Consider the following 6,668-nt stretch of genomic DNA (forward strand, 5'->3'; position numbering starts at 1 on the left):
CACTTTTCTGAAGGATTAAAAAAACTTGAAAAGCGATTGACCAAGTGTATAGAGCTCCAAGGAGATTATGTTGAAAAATAAAAGAAATTTACCCAAAAAAAAATTGTTTTTATACTTCATTCTAAGGACTTATTGAACTACCCTCGTACAAGCAGCAGTGCGGATTCCAACATTGAATGTGAAACATCTGATGACAAGTACACTACATATGACACAAAAACGAGACATTTAGAGAGTTGGTCTTAAAAGGAATTGCAGTAGTTAATTCGAGATTAGGGATTACCTAAAGATGGCGCTGAACATCTGGCTTCAGCTCTAAAAAAAGGAAATTTAAAAAAAGGGACTAAGCCGAGTGTTTATCGAAACAGAGAACAGAATTTTCGGAAATACTTTTATTTTAATAGAGAACTGTCTTTAGTCTATTGCACGAATGTTAATGGACTTATAAACGAATTAAATACCAGGAGTTTACAAACATGGAAAAAGGAGATTATTCATAGACTCCTCCAAGCGTGGCCTGAAGGCTGTCTTATTGCACAAAGCAAACGAGTATGCATCGATACCAATAGCTCATTTATCAAAACTTAATGAAAATTACAGTGATATGAAAATCGTCTTGGAAAAAATCAAATACGAACAACATAAATGGAAAATTTGTAAAGATTTCAAAGTTTTTACGATGCTTTTTGGACAAAATTAGGAAATACGAAGTATCCTTGTTTCTTGTGCCTATCGTACAGCCGAGATCGTGGCATTCATTATAAGAAAAAAATTTGGCCGATAAGAACGTTAATTGAACGAGGATGCAGAAACGCCATTAATGAGCCATTAGTGGAGCTATCAAAAGTTCATCTTTCACCCCTATTCATTAAGTTGGGTCTAATGAAACAATTTGTAAAAGCACTAAATAAAGAAGGACAATCTTATCAGTATATAATGTATCAGTTTCCCCAATTTCGCGATGCTAAGTTAAAAGAAAGAATATTTGACAATTTCTCAAAAATGTTGAAAGCCCAGAATGGAAAAGAACAGGTCTCGAGAATGATCGATAGTTTAAGTCTCAAAATTTGTCTTGTATGGTAGAAAAGTAATTGCTCATTGTTAAAAATTGATTTCTCTTGGCTAAAAATAATCTTTTTGGTTGAAAATTCGTCTTTTCGGCTTGAAAATTTAACTCTTTGCCTTAAAATGCAGCTACTAAATTTTTGGTGTCGATAGGATTGTTATTTAATGTAATAAAAAGGATTAAAATTTAATTCTTTTATCTGAACAGTGCCACGTATTACAAAACCTTGGCGAAGCCACTCCTATATGACACTTTGTAACGTTTCAGTAGACCGTTAGAATGTCACGGAATATGTGGAAGATCCGTCGTAAATATCCGATGTGTATTATTCTCCATGAAAAACATTTTCTTTATTTTTCTATTTAACGAACATTTGAGAAACAATAAGCAATACAGTGCTCAAATAAACTTTCATTTTACAAAGGTTCTACCCTAAATTTGTTTCTTTTGGCGAAAAATGAGAAAATGAGATCCTAAAAAATTATAATTAATTTATAATTAATCGATATGCAGCTTGGTTATCGGAGCTTAAAAAAAGGTTTCGAAAATTTCTTGCTTGCAGAGTTTTTTAAATATCTGGAATTTAATTTTGTTTAACATACCTGGATGTCAGAAAAATCTTCTTAATTTTTTGTGGATTTAAGTCATTCATTTTTTTTAGAAATAATTTCTAATTAATTCTCTACCGTTTTCAGACATTTTTTAACGCTTTTGAAAATAGAAAACGAATTTTGTGGGTAATTGATAACTTTCCAGGGACAACAATGTGCTAGAAAAAAATGGACAAGGCTTAGGAGTCAAAATTAGAAATGCAGCAACTGTTTAAATTTTGTATTTTGGCCTTTAGTGAAATTATCTTTATAACTTGTGGTTTGAAGATTCGTCTGAAGATTCGTAGACTTTTAAACATAGAAATGCACTATAAAAAATCCACAAAACCTAGGAGTCAAAATAAGATTTACAGCAATTTGTCAAAATTTGTAATTTGGTATTAATAAACTGCCACCGCCCTTCCCGTAGCGTCCAAAATATGACAATTTAAATACTTCCCATGACTTTTTAAACGGGTTTCCATTGTTTAAACAGTTTTTAATTATAAAAACATGTATTTATTACTGCAAAATCTAAAAAATAATCGTATTTTCTGATTAAAATGTTATTTTTTTCATTGTTTAGAGTAACACATTTTTCTAAAAACACAATGTAATTATATAAACAATTAATTATTATTCATTTTCGGAATTTCTAAAAATTGAGGCAGATATGTCCACTTTCTTACAAATTGTATTCAATGCTACTTTTTGTTGAGTAATTACATGTTTTTGATACATTTCTTCTAATGCTTAACAAATTTCTAATTGTTTAAATAATTTTTATTTGCTTGAGCAGTTATTTTTCGATAACTAATGCAATGAAATGAAATAGAAGACATACAATTAATTACGATTTTATAAGTATTTTTGGAAAAGTAATAATTTAAACAAATTATATTTGTTTTAACCATTAAAAAGTGGTAAATGTATTTTTTCTATATTCTATACAATCAGAAACATAATTTTATGGGCTCTACTCTATTGCATTTTTTTAGTTATTTAAAATAACTGCTTGAGCAAATAAAGACTGTTTAAAGGAATACTGCAAGCAATATGTACAAACATACATACAGATACATGCAAGCAATGACCAACAATCATGTACGTGTTTAAAAATGTTGTTATTTTGTAGAAATTGTTGATGTATTACGTAGTTGGCAGTTTCGCAGTTAGAAGTGTTATTCTTTGGTTAAAATCTTATTTTTGAAATTATAAAAATTCTTCAATTTAAAATTTTCGTTTAATTATATTTTATTAATAACTATTATAAAATTTTGCAGTATTCTCAAAGAAGCATTTTCCAACTAAATCAAATATTGATGAAAAAACTATTACAATGTAGTAATATAATTTCTCAACAAATTTATTTAAAGTTGTCAGCAAACATTTCAGGCCATGGAAAATTACCCTTCGATTTAAATATTAAATTATAAAAAACTTTTTAGGTAAACAATGATCAAATGATTATTTAAAAAATGTACTATTCCTTATCAACGAAAAATGGATTTTGAAAGGCAAACTTTTTTTTACTTTTCAGAAAAGATTCTCATGATAACAGAAAATTGATCATATATTTTTATAAATTATTTAGCTACAGTGTTCAAATTTAAAAGCATAATTAGAAAATTATACAACTTCATTTTTTTAATTTTAGTTTTTACCACAGTATAATTTTAGAAATGATTTTACTTTAATAGAAATAATTGTTAATTTTAACACAAAATTCCTCACATTTCAATTTAGAACATTTAAATTTAACAAATTTTGTAAAATTACAAATGACAAATTTTTGGAAACAAAGATTTGTAAGAAAAAACTGTTTTACAAGAAATCAAGAAAAACATTGTTCAAAAGAAATTTCCCTTGACAATTTGTGTTCTTACTATTCTGAAAAAATGTTTTAATTCACATTTTTCCAATTTGGAAAAGAACAATTTTTAAAGAATATTTGAATAATTATTTAACTACAAAGTTTGTTAAATTTTTTATTTTTACTGCAGTGCAACTTTTAAGGGAAAAAAGTTTACTTCGACAGATATAATTCCTTATGGTAACAGAAGTATGCATTAATTAACCTTATTTCTGTTATGCAAAAAAAAAAATTTTAAGGCTCTAAATAAAAAAATTTTCAAATAAGCATACGTCGCTGAAAATTAATATTAAAATAGCTTTTCGACTGCTATGTTTTGACAACTGTTCAAAAATTTCTTTATAAGTATGTTATAAAATGTTCTTAATACATTTTTATTGTACTTAGTGAAAAGATTTTTTGAATGAAGACTGTGAGCTATATTAATTGCTATTCATAAAAATAAATAAAATTTTAATTTTAAAATAAAGAATTTATATAATTTCACAGCTAAGACATTAAACAAAGAATAATACTTTCAATTATGAAACTGCGTAACTACAAGACAGTATGTACTTTTCACAGATTTCACCAAACTCACGAATAAAGATCACTATTATGTGCTGAAATGTTTTAAAAAATTCAATTATTTTCAAGTCACCTGACTCTAAAGCCAACAATGTACATTGAAAATTTCTACAATATTTTTTATAGGGCTAATACAATCCCCGGGTGATTATCAACTTATTATTATTTCTAATAATATTCTTTTTGAATAATTTTTGAAACTTTCAGTTTTGTCCGGAATTTTCGAAAACTGTAACAATAAAAAAATAGAAAATCTTTTTAATCACCTCATTAACGCAGTGAGAATTGAGACCTAATGGAAATTTGATATTCATATTGGAATTGTTAAGAATCTATGTATATTCACTATTATATTCCCGAATTCGTCAAAATGTCAGGGATATTGTCCACCTAATAGTATTTTTAATTGAGGAACAGGCGAGAAAATAGCCAGGAAACAGGTAAGTTGAAACGCAAAGGGATTATCTTCGTGCGGACCCTTCTCCGCCCCTTGTCTTAGGTTTTGGAACGTGCGAAATTTCAGTTACAGTCCATAGTGAGGGTGGCGTATGCTAACTTCAAGGCCACATTGCCACCTTAGGTAGCCCACCTGCCTTTTCAAGTGCCCAAATTTCTAGCCCACGGTGGCGACAAAATTATACTAATCTCTTGTAATTCGATCGCCGCTAACACTTCTGTATGCACTAATAGGTCCTCGAGATTACTCTTTGTAAAAGGTCAAAAAAATTTCCTGATTACAAATATCTTAGGTAGGTTTATTAAAGCGGGCTAAATCTGTGTTTACACAATTTGTTTTAACAATAATTTTCAACGGTGAGGATCAGGCACAGAAAAGGATATCCACGCCACTCATATTGTTTACGTTAAATTTAACAATATAAAAAAACGTTAATCGTTTATAATTTGATTATTGCAATGTGAATAAGGGGGGGGGGGGGTCGTACATTTATAAAAAAAATGCATTGTTTATAAGGCTGTGAATAATCAATTCTGATGGTTGAGGATCATAATTTATTTTAATTTTTATAAACAATTTAGCAAGAGAGGTGATGAAGAAGAGAGGTGACAAGAGAAAAACAGTTCAATTATCACCCAAAAAAAGATTTTAGTTCACTTATCTAACACCAAAATGTAAATTGGAAACAACAAGCTAATGTTCTACGAAACAAGAATAACCGACCATTACTGGGACAGTCACGAAAAGGAAGAATTTTAAACAAAGTGCATGAACTTTCACTTAAATTGTTGAACTTTGACTAAAAGAGGTCTATATTTTGAAACAAAAAATGGAATGGTTTAATTTTCAGTCTAAAATTTTACTTTTTAACAAAGAAAAAGCCGGATTTTCAACCAGTTAAATCTATGAAGAAATTACGAATTAAAAAAGTTGAATATTTAACCAAAACGATGACTGTATAGTCGTAGTTTCATTTTTAAACAAGAATTGGTATTTTCGACAAAAAAGTTTATTTTTAACCGAATAGTTCAATTTTTGCGCAAATTCTTAAATTCGCAAGCTGAAGAACGAAATTAATTTTCTACGAAAAAGTTAACTTATTACCAAATAGATGAATTTCAATATGAGTTTATAACGTAACATCTAACAATTAATATTTAAAAAAAAAAACATTTTAAGTAAAAAAAATTAAATTTACAAAAAAAAGACTTGCAAAGTTCAATTTTCATTTTTAAATATGAATATCCAGAAAAATTAATGAACTAATTAATGAACTAATTACTGAATTCAAGTTTAAAAGTTTATAAGTAAAGAAAATTAATTCTCAGCCAGGAATAAGATCTCCAGCTGATTAGTTTCACCAGAAAATATGAATTATTAAAACAATACATCAATTTTTCAATCAAATCATTTATTTTAAAATTAATATATTAAAGAAATTTTCAACAAAGCGATTCTATTTTTAAAATAGCGGTCGAATTTTCAAATAAAGAGCAGACTGCTTAACTAAAAACATGTCTTTTCTACCAGAAAAATTAGTTTTTAATTGATTAATTTTCTGAATCATGTGAAATTTTCTAGCCAAAACATGAATTTTCGAGTTATACTGTTATATGACTGTTATATAATTTTTCCAGAATCTGATTAATTACCTCGCAAGAAATTATTTATTTTAATCGATAATTTTTTCAACTTCTCGATTATAGGCAACAATAAATCAAATTTACCATAGATAAATGTTTTAAACAATTATTATTACTTATAAAGTTCTTCTCTTAGAATATTGCTGGAAAGTTTCTTTTTTTCTAATTTACCACGTTTTTCACTTGTCAATACGAGTGAATTAACAATTAATTAATTAATTGGAACAATTGTTTAAATGGATTATTATTATTATTTATAATTATTTCACTCTGCATTACTAGGCAGTCTGATAAGTCCCTGAAAAATGAAACACGGCGACGTTTTTTTGACCAAAGTCGGTTTTATTTTTCAACATACTCTCCTTTTAGGTCGATATAGCGAGCCCAACGATTTTCTAACTTTTTGATACTGTCCGAAAAGTACTCGATCGGAAGGTCTCCAAAATACGCCTCAGTTTCAGCTATGAGCTCC

Source organism: Belonocnema kinseyi, chromosome 6, assembly GCF_010883055.1.
Source record: "Belonocnema kinseyi isolate 2016_QV_RU_SX_M_011 chromosome 6, B_treatae_v1, whole genome shotgun sequence".
Taxonomy (NCBI): domain Eukaryota; kingdom Metazoa; phylum Arthropoda; class Insecta; order Hymenoptera; family Cynipidae; genus Belonocnema; species Belonocnema kinseyi.